At 40.0% G+C, this 24,011-nt stretch overlaps 1 long non-coding RNA gene across 1 annotated transcript; it reads left to right on the top strand.

Moving 5' to 3' along the window:
• Nucleotides 1-22,600: 22,600 nt before the first annotated feature.
• Nucleotides 22,601-23,202, top strand: LOC136218681 (uncharacterized). Its single transcript, XR_010683887.1, has 3 exons — nucleotides 22,601-22,706; nucleotides 22,797-22,976; nucleotides 23,060-23,202. It is a non-coding gene; the product is annotated as an uncharacterized lncRNA (long non-coding RNA).
• Nucleotides 23,203-24,011: the final 809 nt, after the last annotated feature.

Here is a 24,011-nt window from a genome sequence, read left to right as displayed (position 1 = left end):
TTAATAGATTTAATATATAATTTGCTTCTTCAACTTGTCCAAAAAAATTGATTGGCACCTGAACTTTCAAAGTGTCCTGATAGCCTCTTCAACTTACATAAAATTAATATTCAGTTAACCCATGAACTCAAGGTCGGCTTGCCTTTAAGGCAACCAAGGCTACCGCCTAGGGCCCCCAAAAAATGGAAGCCTCATGTATATTTTTAGTTTAATATGTTATAGATATAATTTAGAAAAAGAATAATATATCATATATTATGGAATTAGGGCCTGATGTAGAATGAAATCGACTGGAGGTTTTAATCGTAAACCAACAAAGATTGCAAACTTCTCAAGCTTAACTTGAAGGTTGAATAAACCCAAAGGAATGAATCCTTGCTCCAATGGAGGCTTCAAAATATAATATTCATCAAAAATTAAGAACATTACAAACATTAGAGTTTAAATACTATCCCACAATTCAAGGAAAAAGACCCAAAAGCCTATGAATAGGGTTTTGGCTAACACATGGTCATAAGGGTATAATAGGGAAGGGGTAGTTTTAGTAATTAAAGGCACAATGGCAAAACAGTAAATAGAGTGTCACAGGAATGGTCCCCTCAAGGTGAGAACTTGGAGGGGAAGTATTCTCCAGGACAAACACGCCCCGCGCCTCTGAGCTACGCCCCGCGTAGATGTGTTCCTGAACTTGAGGAGGCTGGCTCGAACTCAGTACGCGAGGCGTCCCGTAGATTACGCCCCGCGTCTTGGGGCTCCTGATCTTGGGGGTTCTGTGGGATGGAATCTACGCGAGGCGCCCAAGGGTTGCGCCCCGCGTGTTTGCCCTCCTGGACGATTTCTTGCTTGATGTGGCTATCTACGCCCCGCGTGGTAAGGGATGTGCCCCGCGTCTCCGAATGGTGTGGCGCTCCTCCAAAGACAACCGTCCACACGCCTTGCGCTTGGCTTGATACGCCCCGCGTGCTCTCTGTCTTGGCTTGTTCCTCGCTCTCTTTGAGGGGGTTCTCTCGAGTGGTTCCTTGCTGCGCCGGACTCGGGTCTAGGGATAAGATGTCCTCATCATTCTCCCCTTCTTCGAAAGAGTCGGGTCCCGTCTTGGTGACTTTGGTTGGCAACGTCCCCTCCGGCTTCCACAAGCTAAGATCCTGCACATTAAAAGAAGAAGACATCTTCCCAAGCCAATTGGGAAGGGTTAGTTGGTAGGCATTAGCACTCATCTTCTTGGTAATCCGATAAGGGACGTATTTCCTTGGTCTCAATTTGCTACTAGGAGCGTGCATGAGTCGCTCTTTGCCCAAGTATACCATTACCTCATCCCCCACTTCAAACTGCACATCCCTTCGGTGCTCATCTACCTTGGCCTTGTCCCTACTATTCTTCTTCTCAATACTATCCCTCACTTCTTGGTGCATTTGGTGGTAGTCATTGGCTAAATTCTGGGCTGCCGCACTCTTCCTCTCTCCCTTCGGAATCTCCCCCAAATCAAGCGAATGGTTTGGAGCTTTGGTGTACACAACTTCGAAGGGTGACTTCCCGGTGGTTGAACTCACGGCGGAGTTATAGGCGAACTCGGCTTGAGCGATCACATAATCCCACATCTTGGGTTTATCTCGACACTTGCTCCTCAATAGGTTTCCCAAAGTTCGGTTTACCGCCTCAGTTTGCCCATCCGTTTGCGGGTGAGCCGTGGTACTAAACTTCAAAGTGGACCCGAGGATGGCCCAAAGGGTCCGCCAAAAGTGGCTAACGAACTTGGTATCCCGATCCGATACTATGGTCTTTGGTACCCCATGTAGTCTTACCACTTCACGGAAGAAAAGCTTAGCAATGGCGGCGGCATCACTCGTCTTTCGACACGGAATGAAATGAGCCATTTTTTAGAACCTATCCACCACCACAAATATGGAGTCCATACCCCGTTGAGTCCTTGGCAGCCCCAATACAAAATCCATGGAGAGATCTTCCCAAATGGTTTCCGCAACCGGGAGGTGCATTCGGAGTCTGGCATTAGTAGCGTGCCCCTTGGAGGTTTGGCACGCCTCACATCGCTCCACTATGTAGACCACGTCTTTCCTCATTTTAAGCCAATAGTAACGGGAGCTAATCGCTTCAAAGGTTTTGTCTCTCCCAAAGTGTCCCCCCAACACCCCTCCGTGTAGCTCTCGGATCACTCTTTCCCGGATGGATGTGTTCGGAAGGCACAATTGGCTCCCCCTCATGAGGAACCTGTCCACAAGCTGATATCCACTCTCCTCAGTACCTCTTCTACATTTCTCCCATTCAAGCCCAAAGTCCGGATCTTCCTCGTATTCCCCTTTAATATGCTCAAAATCCACTGTTTTCAATAAGGCTACCCGTCGGCTCAAGGCATCTGCAACCTTATTCTGTTGACCCGCTTTGTGAAGAAGTCGATAAGGAAACTTATCCACGAAAGCGGACCACCTAGCATGCATGGAGCTCCGGAGTTGTTTTTGACTTCCCAAGTACTTGAGGGCTTGGTGGTCGGTATACAACATAAATTCTTTCCCGATGAGGTAGTGCTCCCATGTCTTGAGAGCCCGCACTACCGCATAGAACTCCTTGTCATACGTGGCCCACTTCTATCTAGAATCACACAACTTCTCACTGAAGTACGCTATAGGCCTCCGCTCTTGCATTAGCACTCCTCCTACTCCGACTCCACTTGCATCACACTCAACCCGAAGAGCTTTTCAAAATCTGGGAATGCTAAAACCGGAGCGGTACTTAGTTTTTCCTTAATCAAGGCGAACCTACTCTCTTACTCATTTCCCCACTTGAAGCCGCTACCCTTCTTCAAACACTCGGTCATAGGAGCCACGATAGCGCTGAAATTTCGGATGAACCGCCTATAGAATGTAGCCAACCCGTGGAAACTCCTAATATCCCCAACTGTTTTTGGAGTTGGCCACTCCCGGATAGCTCTCACTTTCTCTTCATCCACTCGGATACCACTCCCACTGACTACGTACCCAAGAAACACCAAGCTCTCCATCATAAAGTCGCACTTCTTAGTGTTGGCAAAAAGTTGGTTTTCCCGAAGCAAAACTAACACGACCCTCAAGTGCTCCACATGTTCCTCTAACGTCTTACTATGGATGAGAATATCATCAAAGTAGACCACCACGAACTTCCCAATCACCGGACGTAATACTTGGTTCATCAACCTCATGAAAGTGCTCGGTGCATTGGTCATCCCGAATGGCATCACTAACCACTCATATAGTCCGTCGCGCGTCTTAAACGCCGTCTTCCACTCATCTCCCGCCTTAATCTGGATTTGGTGGTACCCACTCCTCAAATCGATCTTCGAAAAGACCTTGGAGCCACCCAATTGATCAAGCATATCATCAAGCCGGGGAATCGAGAATTTGTACCGAATGGTAATCTTGTTGATGGCTCGGCTGTCCACACACATCCTCCACGACCCATCCTTCTTGGGCGTCAACAAAGCCGGTACAGCACACGGACTCATGCTCTCCCTAATATAGCCCATTCTTATCAATTCGTCCACCTTCTCCTTCATCACTTCGCTCTCCTTGGGACTCATCCGGTAGTGAGGAAGACTAGGCAAGCTAGCTCCCGGCACTAGGTCAATATGGTGTTGGATGTCCCGTAGGGGTGGCAGTCCATATGGTAATTCTTTCGGAAAGACATCACGAAACTCATTGAGCAATCTTCCCACATCTTCCGGGACTTCCTTAGCTTCGCTTCCTATCCCATTCTTCGGTGTGCTCGATTTCACCATCACTACATAGACTATTTGGCTTTCCTCACACTCGTTGATAAACGCCTTGTGAGTTGGACAAACGATCAAGGTAGACTTCCCTTTGTCTTTGGCCTCTCCCAATAGAGGTGTTAGCACATACCGAATGCCGTCCTTCATAAACCGATATGTGTTCTTCCTTCCGGCATGGGTAGCATCCCTATCAAATTGCCACGGGCGCCCCAACAGTAGGTGGCAAGCGTCCATCTCCACGATGTCACAATAAACTTCATCTCGGTACTCCCCTATCTCAGGAGGAACCTTACACCTTTGAGTGACTTTCAGCTCTCCGACGTTCTTGATCCACCCCACACTATACGGACTAGGGTGTGCTTCAATCTCCAACCCAAACCTCTTGGCGGCGGTATCGCTGATAATATTCTCTTGGCTCCCACTATCAATGATCACATTGCACTTCACCCCTTGCACTAGACATCAGGTTCGGAACAATTGGTGTCGCTGATCCGACTCCACTTTACTTGAAACCAATAGTCTCCTCACAACATGTATGGCTTGCCCACCATCATACTCTCCCTCATACTCATCATCAACGGGATCACAACAGACATCCCCTTCATCATCATACTCATAATCATCTTCGTACTTCTCGACCATGTTGGCACTTCTCCTCTTGGGACACTCATTGGAACGGTGACCCGGCTCATTGCATCGGAAACATTTGAATGGGGCCGGTCTAGCATCTCCACTAGGTGCCTTTCCCGCACTTGGCGCCTTGGGATCGCTTGAGCTTGCGATTCCCTTACCCTTGTCAATTCCCTTGGGAGCTCCTCTCCCTCCATAGGTACTCTCGACCCCGGCTCTCCTATAACCTTCTCGTCCCCTCAAACTCAACTGTGCCTCGGCCTTCAATACTAGGTTACGGGCATCTTGCACCCGAATCACCATTTGCGTTCCAATCCGGTCTTGGATGTTATATCTCAGCCCTTCAAGATACCTTGAAGTCTTTTGGCTTTCGGTTTCCGATAAGTTAGCCCTTGCCGAAAGCCGCAAGAACTCCGAGGTGTACTCGTGCACACTCCTAGCACCTTGGGAACAATTCCGATAGGAACTGTAAATGTATTGCTCATAGTCGGGTGGCAGAAACCTCTCCCGCAACATCGATTTCATCCTTAACCAAGATCTAATCGGTTCCCTTCCTCCTCTTCTTCTCCCTTCCTTCATGTTATCCCACCAAACTGAAGCTCCCCCTTTCAACCGGTAAGCTACTAGTCGAACCTTCCGATCTTCCGGTATTCCCGCATAGTCGAAGAACCGTTCTACCTCAAGCAACCAATCGAGGAAACCCTCTATGTCGAGTTCTCCCCCAAATGACGGTAAGTCCACTTTCAGTTTGAAGGCATCATCTCTATCAAAATTTCCTCCATACCCCATTCTCACATTTGGTTCACCTCTATATCCGCCCGTCTCATTAACTCGGCCCCCATACGGGTCATTCAAACCAACTTCTCTCCTTTCATAACCACCTACAACATCATTATGCATAACATCCATATTCCCGGCACGCACATGCGCGGGACCAATAACATCATTTGCATACACATCATGCTTAGGTCTATCATTCATGGCATTATCATCCATCCTAATCCCCATATTCCTAGCAATCCTAGGCATATCATAATCATCAAATAATTCCCCATCACTATCACTATCCACATTTCTAATGATTACGGGATTAGTCCGCCTTACCTCTTGAACCCGAGGGTCCATGGCTTGGGGTGGATAAGCTATCCTTGGTGGTGGTGTCGGTTGCCGTTCAAGTAGATGGCGAGTTGGTTCCTCTTGTTTCCAGTGAGGTTCTCCGGCTAGAAGGTTGTTATTTTGGCGGGTTGTTATTGTAAGTTCTTCAATGAGGCGATGCAAATCTCGAGTACTCGTCTCGTGTCTTTCATCTATCGATCTTAGAGACTCCGTGATATGCTTCACGTTGCCTTCTAGTGCTTCAATCCGTTGTTCCATGGATCCGGTGGCTTCGGTGGTGATATGGGGTTGAACCATTTCCGAGAAGAAGTCTCCAGTCAAGGAAAACGACTCGGCTCTGATACCAACTGATGTAGAATGAAATCGACTGGAGGTTTTAATCGTAAACCAACAAAGATTGCAAACTTCTCAAGCTTAACTTGAAGGTTGAATAAACCCAAAGGAATGAATCCTTGCTCCAATGGAGGCTTCAAAATATAATATTCATCAAAAATTAAGAACATTACAAACATGAGAGTTTAAATACTATCCCACAATTCAAGGAAAAAGACCCAAAAGCCTATGAATAGGGTTTTGGCTAACACATGGTCATAAGGGTATAATAGGGAAGGGGTAGTTTTAGTAATTAAAGGCACAATGGCAAAACAGTAAATAGAGTGTCACAGGAATGGTCCCCTCAAGGTGAGAACTTGGAGGGGAAGTATTCTCCAGGACAAACACGCCCCGCGCCTCTGAGCTACGCCCCGCGTAGATGTGTTCCTGAACTTGAGGAGGCTGGCTCGAACTCAGTACGCGAGGCATCCTGTAGATTACGCCCCGCGTCTTGGGGCTCCTGATCTTGGAGGTTCTGCGGGATGGAATCTACGCGAGGCGCCCAAGGGTTGCGCCCCGCGTGTTTGCCCTCCTGGACGATTTCTTGCTTGATGTGGCTATCTACGCCCCGCGTGGTAAGGGATGTGCCCCGCGTCTCCGAATGGTGTGGCGCTCCTCCAAAGACAACCGTCCCCACGCCTTGCGCTCGGCTTGATACGCCCCGCGTGCTCTCTGTCTTGGCTTGTTCCTCGCTCTCTTTGAGGGGGTTCTCTCGAGTGGTTCCTTGCTGCGCCGGACTCGGGTCTAGGGATAAAATGTCCTCATCAGGGCCCATCATAAAAATTAATTAATTTAGTCTTCTATCCAAATCCATATTTTATATATCAATCTAACGAATCCATATTTTACCGTTTATCAAAATCTTGCAATGTCTTTTTATTTTAACTTTAAACAATATAAAAAGTTGCTATATATATACTACTCAAGGATATGGATTAACTTTATTTTAAAAATGAGACACTAAAGGATATTGAATTTAAAATTTTAATTTGAGATATAAAATTTAATTAGTGATTTTACATTTCAAGTAGCTTTTAGATAAATATTAAATTTTTTGTGTCACATAAATATATATATATTTCATTTTTTTTTCAATTCTAAGATATTTCTATCTCAAAAGAGAGGATATTATATATATAATTTTACTTATGTATCAAGGGTCAACATTTCATATCTCGCTTAGGGCCTCAAATGGTCCTGAGCCGGTCCTGCATGAACTTGCATAAAATGTTATCAATTAATCATTCGATTGCAAAAAAAAAAAATAGGTTAAATGTGGAAGATTTGTTGCACGCACCTCAAAATGTTATTACATAATTCACATCATAAATTAAAATTGAAGTTATTACTTGCTCAATTGTATAATTTGTCTTCTCTAATATAGAACCACATATCCCAATTTTGGTCGTTTTACTTTTTTTTTTTAAGACATGTACAATATATCTTCCGCATTTAACTTACTTTTTTAGCAACTGAGTGATTAATTGATTAAATTTTACGCAAATTCAGGAGACTAAATGTATGTTTTATGCAAGTTGAGAAAGCTATCGGAACACTTTGAAAGTTCAAAGGACCAATCAATCTTTTTGAACAAGTTGAGAAGACAAATGATATATTAAACCAATTTAATACAAATCAATCATTTTTTTAATAATAAGTGTGATTTGATAAATATGATAATTAATATAAAACTGGATGACATATAAATTTTTTTATATGGTTTAAAAGTTTAGATATCATATAAAATTCTACATTTTGGCTTAGTGTAGATAAACCAACCACACAATATAATTCAATCGTACTACTATTTCATCCAAACACAAGTGAATGGATATAAATAATTGCTTTTAAAAGCAAGAGCTGTATGTAGAATTATACAATTTGACTAGTATAATTTAATACATATTGCTACTTAACAAGATATGCCTTAGCTCATAGGTACTAGAGAATTTTTTTTTTTTTTTTTTAATTGGTCACACCCAATCTTGTTGGTGTGCGGGCATATTGGCACTGGAAGGTGTCATGGGGACGGGTCTAGCCTAGGCTAAATCCACTTGTGGCACCAAGACTACCCAATTCCTCGACTGGTCAATCCATATATCCAGTAGGTCTATCTTTTTTAAACACCTCGTTAATGTGTCTGTCGGTAATTCATTCCGAAAGGTCCCCTTTTAAAGAACTTTGATTTACCGAAATAATGATGTTGATGAAATTCTTTGACAAACTTTCGTTCCGTTGATTTGTTCGTCGATGAGTTCGAATGAATGTTCTAAAGGAAAATTGACAAACGTAGACATATCGAAAATATAATTTTTTTTATCTATTTTATCTATTTTCCTTTTTCCAAGATCCGTTAATTGTTATTTCATATTAAAAGGGATTAAACGTATGTACATTTTCTGAAGATCTATTTACTGTTGCAAACGAGGTGCCCACATAGAAATCAGACGTCTTTCAAAAACACAAACAAACAAGAGAAAAACGTTAGTAATCAACCAATGAATATCAAGGAATCAACACGTGATCAAAGAGAGAGTAAACGTGAAAGGTAATTTTTTGAGTCGAAGTCGGAAGAATATTTTCTTCCCAAATTTGTGTTGGCCAAAATCCTCATATAGGGGTATTTATGTTGTTTCAATTTCCTAACCCTAGTCTGATTAGATTAAAACAGTCAATTAGAAGGGATAATTACAAATCTGATTCAATCAAGGACTCTAATTTACATATCTAACCCACCTTACTTCCATTTTACCAAATTAGACAATTTCACCCATTTTGGACAAAATTACCCTTATTCTAGTTTGAAGGTTCATCTCCTACCTCTCGCTGCTTCCACTTCGACTTCCTCAAGGACCTTTCCCATTCAACTTCTTTGTGGTTCATCTTCTTCAGTTTCAGTTCGTTTCAACTGCATTATACGTTTAATTTCCATCACTATATATATTCTGCCCTATTCTAGTCTGCATTTTCAATATATTTTCATCTCCTACATCCGGTTTGTTTTCATCTGGTACGGCGCGGCGACGATGGCGAGAAAGCGGAAGGCGACGGCTGCAAACGATGAGGAATGACTGACGAAACATAAGGTAAGCCCACTTCATCTTCTTCTTCGTTGATTTGCGCTATGTCTGAAGCTTGAATGCGCTTGAATGCGACGTTAATGGCTATCGATATATCCTTGTCGCATTCTACTGTGAATGCGACAAGGTTATATATAAATCCTTGTCGCATTTTTCTCAAATGCGCTCAAATGCGACAAGGAATTTGTCGCATTTTTTATGATTTTTTAGGAATGCTCTCAACTGCGTCAGATTTGTTAGTGAATTTAATATGGGTATATTTAAAATTGTTACAGAATGATCCTAGGTCAGCAAAAAAGGGCAAAAAGAATTCCATTTTAAAATATCCTGAGGCGATTAATGCGGATGCTCAAATAACAGTGAGGTTTAATTTGGATGCTGGGACCGTGATAAATGATAACTTGAGTGAAAAGCAGTTAGAAATCTTCAGAAAACATGTTTTGGACAGTATTTGAATATGAAGATTGCTAGTTTCTCTTCTCCAATAGTTCATCATGTCTTAGTGCGGGAGATTTACCACCCAGAAAGTAAACACTGGGAGATGTGGTTCAGGGTGAGAGGAGTTGATCTGAGGTTTGAAGATTGGGAGTTTGGACTGATTAGCGGTTTAAGGTTTAGAGTAAACATGGGATCATTCATGGAAAGGATGAACGAATTAGAGATGCTGCTGAGGTTGCGAAAGAAGTACTTTAAGCAATATAAGTCAATAAGGACAATTCACTTCGCGGAAGTTTTGAAAAGTATAAACTGGAAGAAGAAGGATGCGACTGACAGATTTGACCAAGGTGCTGTGATGATTGCCATGTTGTACTTTGTGCATGGCAATGTACTAGACAATGCTAACGAAAAGCATGCAAATGATTGGATATTGGATCTTGTAGATTATCCAAAACTGTTTAATGAGTTTCCATGGGGTGCGTTGGCTTGGGAGGAGACATCTGAGACATTGGACTGGGCTATTAGGAAAAGAACAAAGCAAATCGTTGCAAATGCAGCGGGAGATAGGGGACGTGTTCCATACCAACTCTACGGATTTGCACACGTATTCCAGGTATGGTTTTTATATATGGTATTGATTTGGTGTTTGATTTGTATATATGGATGCTTGGTGTATGATTTTTGTATGTTTGGTGTATGAATGTGCTCGAATGCTGCTATTATGTGTCCATCTGTGTCGCATTTGTTGTTGAATGCGCTCAAATGCGATAAGGATTACACTATAACCTTGTCGCAGTTGATCGCACTAAACAACAAATACGACAAGGATTATGTATAACATTGTCGCATTTGTTTTTAATGCGCTCAAATGCGACAAGGTTATATTGTAATCCTTGTCGCATTTGAGCGCATTCAACAACAAATGCGACATAAATGATGTATAACATTGTCGCATTTGTTTTGAATGCGCTCAAATACGACAAGGTTATAGTGTAATCCTTGTCGCATTGGGCGCATTCAATAACAAATGCGACAAGGTTATATGTAATCCTTGTTGCACTTAAGCGCATATGCAATCACAATGCGACAAGATTATATGTATTGAGTGCTGATCAAAGCATACCTCTTCTTTGCAGAGTTGGATTATTGAGTTGTGGAATGTGACTCATGCATATTACAGCAGGAGAAGAGGCAATCCACTTCCACGTTTGCTTAGATGGACCCAGAGAGTAACCCCCTTACACCAAATAGTTAGAGAAACTTTTACTGTAAGTGCAATGAGATTTCTGTGTTTTCTATTCATTTTGTATTTGTTTACCAATACATTGCTATTTTTTTGCAATGTAAGGTTGTTGATCCTCCAGACGCGCGTCTTGTGGTCAAGGAGGAAGAGAAAGAGTTGGATTGGTACACGTATTTGGTGGACCATATCGAAGGACGGGAGGCTGATATAGATGAAATATTTGCCCAAATAGGGAAAGGTAAGGAGAAAGTGGACGGTGATGATGATAAGGAAGGGGGATGATGAGGAGGGTGAGGAAGAATGGGATGATGAAGAGGGTGATGATGAGGAGGGAGGTGATGATGCAGATGGTGATCATGAAGAGGGAAGTGATGATGAAGAGGGTGGTGATGATGAAAAGGGTGGTGAGGGAGCTGAAGATGAGGAGGGAGGGGATGATGAAGTTGATAGATTTATAGTTGCACCAAGAATACAAACGGGCGGGATAGATCAACTCCAAAAAGTTCTGATGGGTGTGCTTGATAGGAATCATAGGTGGTGCAAGGGAGAATTTAGCAAGGTCGGTAGTAGGTTGGGTAGCCTAGAGGAACGAGTATCATTGATTGAGGGGGATATAAAAGATTTAAAGGCTTCTAGTCGATCCAATAATACTCCGATAGACGTATCCCAAGCAGTCCACCATAGTAATGATGGTGGAGATCAGGGAGGGGATGGAAAGAATGCAGATAATATCGATAAAGACAGTGCGAATGAGGTTGAGAAAGTTCGAGAGAATGAGGAGGTTGATGCTAGTATTGGTCGGGAGGAGCCAACTAAAGATGGAAAGGAGCAACAAGAATCTATTATGGTTCACGAGGAGCCAAGTAAAGATGAGAATGCTCAGAAGGAGGTAGACATGGTTCATGAGGAGCCAAATAAAGATGGAAAGGAGCAAGAGGAGCCAAGTAAAGATGGAAATGAGCAATAGGAGGTAGATATGGTTCAAGAGGAGCCAAGTAAAGATGGAAAGGAGCAAGAGGAGGCAGATAATATGGGTGGAAATCGAGAGGAGGTTGAGAGTGTTATTGTCATATTAGACAATTCTGTGCCTGAGGAAATTGTCCATCTTGATGATTCTATGCCTGAGGAAATTGGCCCAAGTAGGGGAGGTTGTCCATCTTGATGATTCTGTTCCTGAGGAAGTTGCCCAAGTAGGGGAGGTTGTCCATGAAGTGCCAAAAGAACAAGTCAAAGAAGTTAAACCAAAAGGACAAGTCCAAGTGAAGAAAGAAGTCCAAAAGGTAGAAGTCGTGCATTTATACATGAAACTGTTGTTGAATGCGCTCCAATGCGACATTTCCAAAATGCCTCATCTATCTTCCGAATTCCACGATATTTGGCCTTCACATTTTATTGCAGATGACGAGCGCATGCCCTATGTATAGCATTAGGAAAAACCAAATTAACTGCATGTATAATGCTCTGATTTTGATCTGACATAATGGCTAGATCTTCAACATCGTGCATACACTCTTTCAATTTATTCATAAACCAAAGCCACAATTCATTACTTTCTTTCGGGCCAACTCCAAATGCAATAAGAAAGATATGTTTGTTCCCATTAATGGCAACTGCAATGTATAATATGCCGGGATATTTACCTTTTAGAAAAGTTCCATCAACGGTTATGACATGTCGAATATATTGTTTAAAACCTCTCAATGAAGCACCAATAACCATAAAGAAAAATCTAAAGTTATCATCATCATCTGTCTCGATATGTGTCACGGTTCCTGGGTTTGTACTCTTCAACATCTTACAGTAGTCCGGTAACAACATAAACGATTCCTCCGGCGAACCACTCTGAGCTTCCAATGCCCAGTGTCTTGCTCTCCAAGCTTGCATATAAGAGAGATTAACGAAAAAATCTCGTTCAAAATCGAAAACAATATCCTTTGGTCGATGCACCCGATTTTCCAAATCAAACCTATTTCGGAGTAGTATCCCTGCAACACGTTTCCTCGCTTGCCTATGGTGCGAACATATCTGATCTCTCCCACAAGTGTGTAAATCTATACCATCCATTCTTGAAAGCCTGAACATATTGGAACCTGGAATGATGATCCCTCTAGCCCTCCATTTACATTTGTCCACATCTTTACATTTCACTTCAAACAAAGACTTGTTTGATTTGTAAACCTTCCATTCAAACAAATTTTCAATTGCATATTTTCCAAGTGAATCTTGCAATTCAACTTTGTTTGAAAATATATCATTGACCCTCAAAGTAGTCCCTCCATTTGATTGCTTAGGTGCAATCATATTCACGGGTGCAACACATGGCTTTGGAAGCCATCGAAATGGATCAGTCATCCTTTTCATTCTATCTTCATCACCATCCTCATATGAAATACTTTGGACGCATTCAGATTGTTTAGCTATTTCATGAACACTTTTAACAGGAATTTCATTCCGAGCCATATCTTCATTTTCCCCATTGTCACCATTATCGTAACAATAATCATTATCATAATGCTCATCATAATGATCAGGATTATCATTATTTAGATAATCATCATTATTATAGTTCTGATAATCAATACCATTTCCACCATCGTTATCATCCTTACCATGTATAGGAGCATCCATTTCGATGGTGGGATCATTACTTACTACTTCCGTTGGTTTGCTTTGACCGACATGTCCATCCTTGTTAGGTCGCAATGCTGAAGCTTCTGTTGTTCGCATGTTTAGAGTAACATACAGTGGAATCCAATCGATCGGATTCATTCGACAATACTCTATGAATCCCATGGCATCTTCATCATCATCAATATGTGCTATCCCACCACGCAGTTTATTTGGACCATATGTCGCCTGCATGGACATTTGGAGATCATACGAGGTTGAATCAATGCGAAGTGCACTATAAACTTTCTCTTTCAACTTTTGCAAGTCAATCTCTGTTGGCAAAACCAACAACTTCGCTTTACCACCCACGTATGTCATCACAGTTCCCTCTGTGCTCCACTGTCCGTTCCAAGACAAAAAAACACGTACACCTCTCTTTGGTTGACATACTTCTACATTTAGTAAAATGGACACATGATCAAAACATAATAAAACCAATTCATATGTAAATGCGACTCAAATGCGACACGTTATATCAAAATGCGACAACAAATGCGACATGCTATAGCAAAATGCGACACGAATGCGACAAGCTATATGTAAATCCTTGTCACATTTGGAGTCTCTGTGTCGCATTTGAGCACCAGAATGCAACATATCGGGCGACAATGGCGGAATCGAAAAATATCAAGATTCAAGCAAATGCATTCGAATACCAACTGTGTATTTCTAGTAATGTGTATGAAAAATGAAGAAATGATACTTACATGAACTTGAATTGGGTATGGATGTGTTTAGATCTTGGGTTGAGTTGATGAATTTTGCTGTGAGAATTTGAAAATAAATGAAAGGGAACGAGGAGATGGTTGTTATATACAAATAAGGGTAATTTTGTCCAAAATGGGTGAAATTGTCTAATTTGGTAAAATGGAAGCAATGTGGGTTAGATATATAAATTGGGATCCTTGATTGGGTCAGATTTGTAATTATTCCCAATTAGAATCACATATATTCTAAATAGGTTACTAAATTGATAAATAAATATAATTATTAATATTATCTATATCTAATATATATATAATTAATAATTCTAATTCTATATTAGAATATTTATTTATGTTAGGATAATAATTTAATTAAACATATAATCATATTATACTTACTAATTTATATCGGCTGCCTGGGAATTAATTCCATCAACAATAAACTTTGCATCCATCTTAAATTCTAACTTGTCCAAATTCAGAGAAACATCCCACTTCAAACCCATCCCAAGACCCGACACTTCCATTATTTTTACCTCAAAAACACCAGCCATCTCCATAATTTTACAAGTAATAAAATTCCCATCATCACCATGAATTACTATCCCTAGTCCACACAGATTCTCTTGCCTGAAAATCGCGACATCGACATTACATTTGACGAACCCAGCTTGAGGGAAATTCCAGCCAATCGTCGTGTCAGAATTTATAGATCGACTGGCGATGTTGCGAACTTGACAAGTTACCCAATCAAAGCAGAAAGATTGAGTAACACAGACACTATCCATAAGCAAGTTATATTTCTTGTTCCAAAGACGATTATTGTATAGTGTAAAGAACCATACTTGCTTTGTTTATTTCTTCTTCGTTTGCCCTTTGACAGAGATCAAGGAACCAATCAAACATCAGCAAAATCCCCGGTTAGTTGGCCTAAACCTGCAACATTCCAACAAATTGAGGCAAACGAGCAAGCCAGAAAGAGATGCCAACTGTATTCTATATCATTCACACACATTAAACAGTCGTTAGGAACTTTAATATGACGAGCCCACAAATGGGATCGAAGAGGAAGACAATGACAGTAGAATCTCCATAAAAACATAATAATTTTTGGCGAAAGCTTTAGAGTCCACATTTTATTTAAGTCATCAATCGAGTTACCAACATATGTGACATTATTCTCCGACTTAGAGGAGTAGAAACCATTTTTGGTGAAATGACATACTAGATTATCATTTGAAACACTATAAGGGACCATTATATTGCAAATTAAGAAACATCAACTTTATTAAAGAAAAAGGTCACCTTTTCTTGATCCCAAACTTTCATACCTTGCTAAAAAAGGTCAAACACCACCACTCCTTCCAAATCATCTAGACAAATGGTACTAACATAGAAATTAGTATCCTTTGGCATCCAATGATCCTGCCAAACACGAATAGAATTACCATCCCATACTCTCCATCGTAAACCAAGGTTAAGAACATATCTATAACTCCACACATTTTTCTAAATTAAACTAAGATTAGTGTCCAAATTGGAAGAAAGGAAAGTATTTCGGGGAAAATATTTTGCTTTGAATAATCTACTAACCAAATATGCGAATTTAAGATGAATTTGCAGCCTTGATTATCGAGAAGGGAAAGATGAAATAAGTGGAGGTCACGAAATCCAAGCCCCCTTTTATCTTTATCACGATATAAGTTGGACCAATCAAACCAATGAATATTTCTGCTACCATCATTTTCGTACCCCACCATAAGGAGTTCATCATCTTCTGCAGCTCATCACAAATAGAATGAGACATGAGAATAGTACTCATACAAAAAGTAGGCAAAGCCTGAGCAACAAATTTAAGTAACACCACTTTCCCGACACTGGATAAGAATTAGAACCCCCAACTACTGAACCTTTTTCTAAGTTTGTCAATGAGAAACATGAAGATATGTCGCTTGGAGCTTCCACCGATGAATGCACCCTCAACAAATCACAAATAGCCAGACGAAGACCAGTCCTAACATTAGAGCTGAAGAAAATCCTAAACTTATTCAAATTGATAGCCTGTCAAAAAGCTTATTCACAATCTGTTAGGGTAGACACAACTTGCATTTCAGCAATAGAAGCACTAAAAAATAGGAAAATTTCATCGATAAAGAATAAATAAGAAACAGTTGGAGCACCTCTATAGACCCTACACACCCGAATAGGAATATTAGCCTCCAAGCGGCTGTGTTGGACTATGTTGAGGACCCGATACCACACCCTCCAGGTCCTTTAGCCAAGGATATAAACCCTTGAGGACATTTATAACCCCTTAGAAATAACAGACCCCGTGGTCTCCATCCCTGGGACTTTTACCCCCTTCCTCTTAGGAGCCGAAGAACTGTTTTCTTCCCCTTCCCTAGAAACTAAATTGAGGTTTCAAAGGTGGAAGTATGGGTGGAAGAATGATGGGGTTCCAAATGTGTTTCTTCGGACCCTTACTCAGATAATTTCATAGTACTGCTTTGGCTTATGGTCTAGAAACGCCCAATAAATAAGTATAAAAGAAAAAAAAAGTAGAACACTTACATAAAATTACTTTGGAGTTGTGAGAAAAGCTTCGAAGAAGAAAATGGCTTCAAAACCAAGGAAATCGCCAGAAAACACGAAGAAGAAAGGAAAGGAAGTGACAGAAGTCGTCCCAAAAAAGAAAAAACCCCTTTTATAAGAAAGAGCACGCATTGCTTTTGGAAACAATGCCAAACGTGCCACATGTCCCTACCTGAATGGCAAGGTGCTCAACTACTAAAACAGAAAATGCAATATTTTAGAATTTAATTACAGAAGATAAAGAATTATTCTTATATTTTTGAAGTAAAATTTTATTCTTATAATCAGTATCTTAAAGAAAATCATATGCAATATATACTAAATGTGTCACACCCGACCCTAAACGACCTCAATCGGCATCGGGCGTGAAATAGAAAGATCACAATCAATACTTAGGAGTCTCCAAATTATCCAAATATCATAAATTTCAAACTTTTCAAGTATTCCTCTTAGATATATATTCTAAATAAATCAATATCCTTACTACATTAGTCATTCAAGAACCTCAACATATTTACCAACTTCATTACATTACAATTGAAATACTAAGGTTCTAATAATAATTCTAACAATAAGTAACAACTTCCAATCCTCACCTAATCGGTCGGTAATCTTCTCTATACTTATACTTTCTCACCTAAAAACATTAAAACATTTAAAAACGTGAGACAGAAATCTCAGTAAGAAACTATCAGCTATAAAAACCAACTTTACTTAACATAACTACATATATACATTTATAAAGGGATTTAATCAAACCTTATAAAATATACTCAAAACTTAAGTTTATAATATAATCATCAAAACCTTATAAAACATTCTCAAAACTTAAGTTCATAAAATAAAATTTGTGTATGTGTATCCATCCTCGAATTCCACCCGTGTAGATCATAACATCAATCATAACAATATCGAGATATCTCATTTATATCTCGTTCCTTGCCTAACAGTTAGGACTACCAGCCGTGCACTCTGGCCATACCGCCATTAGGTATGGTCTTACAACTTACAACTCCTACCTCGGGCAATCCTAGATGGACAAAACCATTTTATTTTTCAAAATATCACAACTCATAAAAAATCATATTTGGACTTCAATCCAAAATAATAACAAGAATAACCGCAACAAATTTCTCAATCCAAAAACAATTCGTGAGATATCTCATTTATATCTCGTTCATTGCCTAACAGTTAGGACTACCAGCCGTGCACTCTGGCCATACCGCCATTAGGTATGGTCTTACAACTTACAACTCCTACCCCAGGCAATCCTAGATGGACAAAACCATTTTATCTTTCAAAATATCACAACTCATAAAAAATCATATTTGGACTTCAATCCAAAATAATAACAAGAATAACCGCAACAGATTTCTCAATCCAAAAACAATTCGTGAGAAATCATCAAATTCATTTTATTCAATATATATATACATTGAAACCAAAAACATATATGTATATATGTAAATCAACCAAATGAAGCCTTAAATCAACATAATCAAGTAAAATCTGAAATTCACATAGAAGCACAGTCAATAGCTTCATTTGAACCATAATTTCACAATAAAAAGCAAAATCGTGAAAAACCTCAATTTTACAAAATACCCGTATAAACCCTGAAATATCAATTTCTGAAAAGTCTTTGATTATATATATCTATATACATAAAACTCAAAATATAGTTGATAGTTACTTACCTTGGCTACTAATTGAAGAAAATACACCCGTTCAATTCTCATCTAAATTCTGTCTAAGACGTTTCCCCTCCAAACACTTCTGAACTCAAAAACTCTTCGGTTAGGACTTAGAACTATACATAAGGATACTATGTTTTAAATTTCGAGTGATTCGAACGGTCGAATCTCCGTAAATCAAAGAAACGGTGGAGAAACGGTTCAGAGAAAATTGATGAATTTAAAAAGAATATAAAAAGAAAAGAAAAGAAAAAAATTATCCAGTTTGGTCCTCCATCTTTATATAATCTTTTAAAAATTATCCTAAACTTTTAATTTACACCTAAAACCATCGAATTAATCCCAAACTTTTTCTATCGCACCAAATTAACCTCACACACCCAATAATTATAATATATACTAATATCAAAATATAAATTTTAGAAATTTAGACACGGACGTGACAAAATGCCTGTTTGTTTTACTTGTTATTTGCTTTTAGAAAATAGGGATTCCCTTACTTTTTGAAAAAAAACTACTTTTTATATATAAAATGCAAACAGCATTTCCCTAACCAAACACTTAAAATTCTCATTTTTTTAATATAAAAATACAAACACGATAAGAAAATAGCGTAAACAAATACCTCTAAAGCTATTCAATTTAATATTTTTTATAACATAATTTATTATAAATGTGATTTAAGTAACTTTAATGTTAAAAAATTCCTTTCTACGTATGTAATAATATCTTATAAGCAATAAATATATTTGAAAAACAATTAGATACTTTCAAATAACTCAATATCTCAATATATATATATATTTTTTTTATCTATTTTGGTAAAATTGTTCGTAATATTTATAACTCTTAAAACAAATTTTGACTATTAACATCACAAAATTTTATAATACCTCTACTATTTGACCATATATATATTCACACTTCCTACACACCTTCAGAGACCGTCATATATAAATAGAAAAGTAGTTATTATTTAGGCTTAATAGATCAAAAGCCTTCTGAACTTATCCAAAAAAAATTGATTGGCCCCTAAACTTACATAGTGTCTCGTTAGTCCCATTATTTTGCGTATAATAATGTATTGGCCACCTGAATTTGTTTAAAATTACCTATTGGTCTCCTAAATTTGTTTAAAGTGGCTTGTATTGCAATTTATCTAAATCCGTATAAAAATTCAAAACTTAAAAAGTAAATGCTTAATTCATGATTTTGAGTCTTTAAAACAAATTAAATTTTTATTATGTATTTTTTTTTACGTTTTTAGCAAATTTAAAAGACTAATAATGAGATATCTTGTAAATTCAGAGGGCAAATCAATTTATTTTAAGACAAATTCAGAGAGCAATTGTAACATCCCTTTTTAGAAAGCGTCAATTTTTGAAACAATAATAAATTCCATTTAATATACTAATAAAATTCAAAAGTGCAGATAAGCTAGACTATTAGAAATAAAATCTTAATAAGGACGACTCTACATACTGGCCGATCCATATGAGCGTCGCTAGTCTTTTATTCCTGAAAAGTGGTGGTGGCAAGGGGTGAGCTGCCGACTCAATAAGATAGTTAATTAAATACACAGTTCAACCACACACGCATACAATTCAGTTTACATGCATTTAATATTTATTTGTTATCAAGCAGAACATCTAATACTTAATGAAATACTATTAATTTATTCAAGGGCCCTGCTTACTCTAGTCTAGTAATACCCAATGGTTGCTTGGCCAATAAAATCATATCTTGGGATACCCTGTCGTAACAAATATCCGGTATCCCGTCTTCTAGGTACCCTATCGTAACAAATACCTGGTACCTTAACACCATGTCGTAACAAATACCCGGTGTTTATATTTCACGTGATCACAATATTTATTTTTCTCATTTCAGTCGCAACCATTGAATATACTATCCTAGATAAGCTCTTATTCTTATAATTTCCAGTCTTTCATATTATCTAAAGTTTATCAACTGTATCATAATCGATTTTCATTTTATCCCCAATAAGTCTCGGTCTAAAAACCATTCATGTCCTCACAACCATCAATATCAAATTCAATTCATTCACGTCACCGTAGTCGTCATAAATATCAAGTATACATGTCAAACATATAAATCGAATCAATAAGCAATTAATACACCCAGTCAAGTATAGCACCCAAGATACAAGCACTCATACTATATATTTAATTAACCACTTATACATATCAAACACGAAGATCAAACCAATAAACAATTTATCTCAACCAATCAACATGGCAACAAACATATAATGAAATGTACTATATATTTAATTAACCACTCACCTCAAATCCAAGAGAAAACTACAAGCAGTCCTTGACTTATCACCCTCTTAATTATCATATCCTGTAGTTTTTATTTGCTCCAAACCGATCTCCGCATTGGCGGCTCCAGAAGATGGAAATTAGGATTTTTTTTTCTCCAGAAAGGTATGTGATAACTTGCTAGATTCGATTTGATGATCTTCGCCGCGGTTACCTGCAAAACAGAACCGGAGACAGGATCTCCGAGAAAACTCTCCGACGATCAAGTCAGTTTTATGGGAAGGTTGGTAAATTGATACTGGTATTGTGGGGAAAAGATGTGAAAAAATGTACCTTCCCATTTGCTTCTATGTCCTTTTTATAAGTGTTCCTAGGTAACCGCCGGGGGCGGTTACTCTTTCCCGGCCACGTCCCTTACGTGGCTACAAACGTGGTCTCGTTTGTTTTGAGTGGGAGGTTTAATGCTCCGTTTAGGATTTCGGAGCGGTTACTCGTTTTACCCGCTTCCTTTATTCGGAGCCCGTTTGATCTTGAACCATGGGCCTAAGTATAGGTTGGGCCCGTGTTTATGATTCGGCCCAGTTTGGTTTCACGGATCATCACATGCCTCCCCCTTAGTTTGGCAAGAGCCCTTTAGGGTCTTTTCATATGTTATAGGGGACTCTTCGTCTTCGTCTGGATATTCAAAATTCGAAAGTGGTTCTTTCGTTCTCCGTCATTTCTTCTCCAGCGTCAACCCTTTAGCGTTCGTTCTTCTCTATGTTCTCTTTCACATGTAAGTGTTTCTTTCCACAACTTATAACTCGTTCGACCCTTTTCTTATTTCTGCTCGTCTTTCTTCGTTAATATGTCGAACCCTGACCTCGATTTCGCACCGTTCGACGAAAATTACGTTCGCGAGGTGTCTCATGAGGTTGATGAGATGGTTGATGAAGTTTCAACCAGCTCTCCTTGGTCTGATTCCCATCCCGCCGATTTTCTCCATCTGGCGAATACAACTGATGAGGGTCTAGGTTTTGACCCTAAGAAGTTGATTCCACCACCTGTCCCAACTCCCCGTTTATTACCAAAAAAGGACAGGTTGGGAAGCCTAGTTTGCCGCGAGACGATTGATGACTTGCGGGATCAGTATCCTTGGCTCCAAGGTCTGGAAACCATCATTCCCGGGGAGAATAGAGGGCCGGGCGACTACCCAAAGGGGTATTTCACCATTTTTGTCGCCCAGATTATCTGCGGTTTCACGTATCCGCTGGCGGATGAGATTGCTTCCATCCTTGGTGGTTATAGAATCGCACCCGGACAACTGCATCCCAACGGATGGGCCGACTTAACCTTGGATAAATTTTTGGCGGATTGTCTGGAGGTTCCCCTCTCGCTCAAGATTTTCTCTAAGCTTCATCATTTCAAGAGTTCGGGGGAGTACTTTACTTTCATCCGACAGAGCGGTTACTATGGCTTTGATGAGAAGTCGAACAAAATCCGCGAGTGGGATAAGTCCTATTTCTTCATTAAGTTCCATGAAGGGAATCCAAACTTTCTTCGCTGCTGGGGCCGACCCAATGTAAAGAGTTTGAACTTTGGTTACCCCAGCAAGGACGAATCCGATATTATAAAGTTCTTGAAGAGCACACCTCCTTTTGTATGGACATATGATCAGGCATTCCATATGCTAAGAAGCCGAGTAGCGATTGCCTACCGCGAGGGAGATCGTGTTGTCTATATCCCTTATCGCGTTTTTGTACAAGGTACTATTAACTTATTTCCAAGTTGATGATTTCTTTTAACCCTTTGCAGGGGTGATCCTTTATCTCAACTCGCTGCAGATCGGGAAGCGAAAGCCCTGGCGAGAAGGAAGAGGCGGATGGCGGGGATAACTTCTGTCGCAGGGGCGAATTCTCCTGTGGGGGCGACTCCTTCTATTGAGGTGGCTTCCCCCCCAATTGCTTCCGTTTCACAGGGCCCCGCTTCTGTTTCGGAGGAGCTTCCCTTAAGTAGGAAGCGGAAGAGTAATGTGGATATGGAGTCTTCTCGCCCTAGGAAGAAGAATACCTCCGTATCCTTGACTGTCGGTGGTACATCTACGTCCACTCCATCCAAAGCCAAGGGCGGTCCCCCATTTCATGAGGTATCATAATTTATTCGCTCTTCTTGCATTATTTATTTTCTCTTGTCAGTTTTCGCTGTTCTCCTGACCCTTCTCCTTGTGTATCCATAGCCGATTCCTGATATCAGCGGATGGTGGACCAGAACCTTTGGTAAAGCCGTGAGCTTTTCCTGTAGGGACATTGTTTCTTCCATATGCAATGTCCTTGGGCGACTTCCCTCCGCTTCTCGTGTGCGCGAACAGGTGCCGCTTCCGACTGCCATGGAGGGGATTGAGAAGCGAGCTATAGAGGTATATTGCTTTCCACTTATGTTCTATCCTTCAAGCGCATGTCTTTATTCGCTCTTTTTATTCGCGTATCGTCTTATATGCAGATTATCAATTTCGCGGAGGGTGCTCTCTGCAGGGATGCTGAACGAGCTAGAGAGTTGGAAAGCCTTGGTACTGAATTGGCGACTCAGAAGTCGCTTTTTGATGATGTCCAAGGCAAAGTAAAGGTCCTTGAAGGTGCTTGTCAGAAGGCTATGAGCGAGAAGGAGGAAGCTCTCAAATCCCTCCAGGCGAAGTCCGATGAGCTTCAGAAAGTCATTGATGATCTGAATTCGTCCAAGAAAGCCTTGGAGGTGCAAAAGAGGAGGGCCGAGGAGATCACAGCTGAAGATGGTGCTCGCATCTATTGGTATGGAGAGCGAATTCATGCGGCTTATGAGCATGGACATCCAGATCATGTACTTAATCGCCCCAAGGTTCCCATTCCTGAAAAGGATTTAGCTGAGGAATGGGACAAGTTGGAGCCCGAGGATGCTGATATGGATGAGGTACTTCTCCTGGATTGGCAGAGTTTTCATGATTCTCCAATTAGCTGTGAGATCCCAAATCAGAACGTAGAGGGAGGGGCACCATAAGATGTTTCCCACGTTGAACAAGATGTTTCTCGCTCTGATGCGGTTACTGATTTGATTGTTGGGGATTCACTTGAAGCAGATCATCCCACAGGAGAAGATGAAGGAGCCGCTGAAGGCGAATGGGGCAATAGAGGCGAAGGAGAAGAAACTGTAGTATAATTTTATTTATATCCGAACTGTTGTATGTAACAAACTGCCAGTATATATATCAACCGAGCGACCTTGCCGCCGCTTTTCATATATGTGCAATTGTTGTTTTATCCTTCGTCGCTTTAATGCTGGTTATTTTCGTATGTGACCCTTGCCTCTTGCCGACTTCATACTTGTAATTTTTCGTAGTTAGTTTTGTTTTCATTAGGGTGGCCAGACCCTTTTCGCAATTTTTTGAGTACTCGTTTATTCGCTTAATTTTATGCCTTAT

This window comes from Euphorbia lathyris, chromosome 2, assembly GCF_963576675.1.
Source record: "Euphorbia lathyris chromosome 2, ddEupLath1.1, whole genome shotgun sequence".
Classification (NCBI taxonomy): Eukaryota; Viridiplantae; Streptophyta; class Magnoliopsida; order Malpighiales; family Euphorbiaceae; genus Euphorbia; species Euphorbia lathyris.
This window is presented reverse-complemented; position numbering and strand designations above follow the sequence as displayed.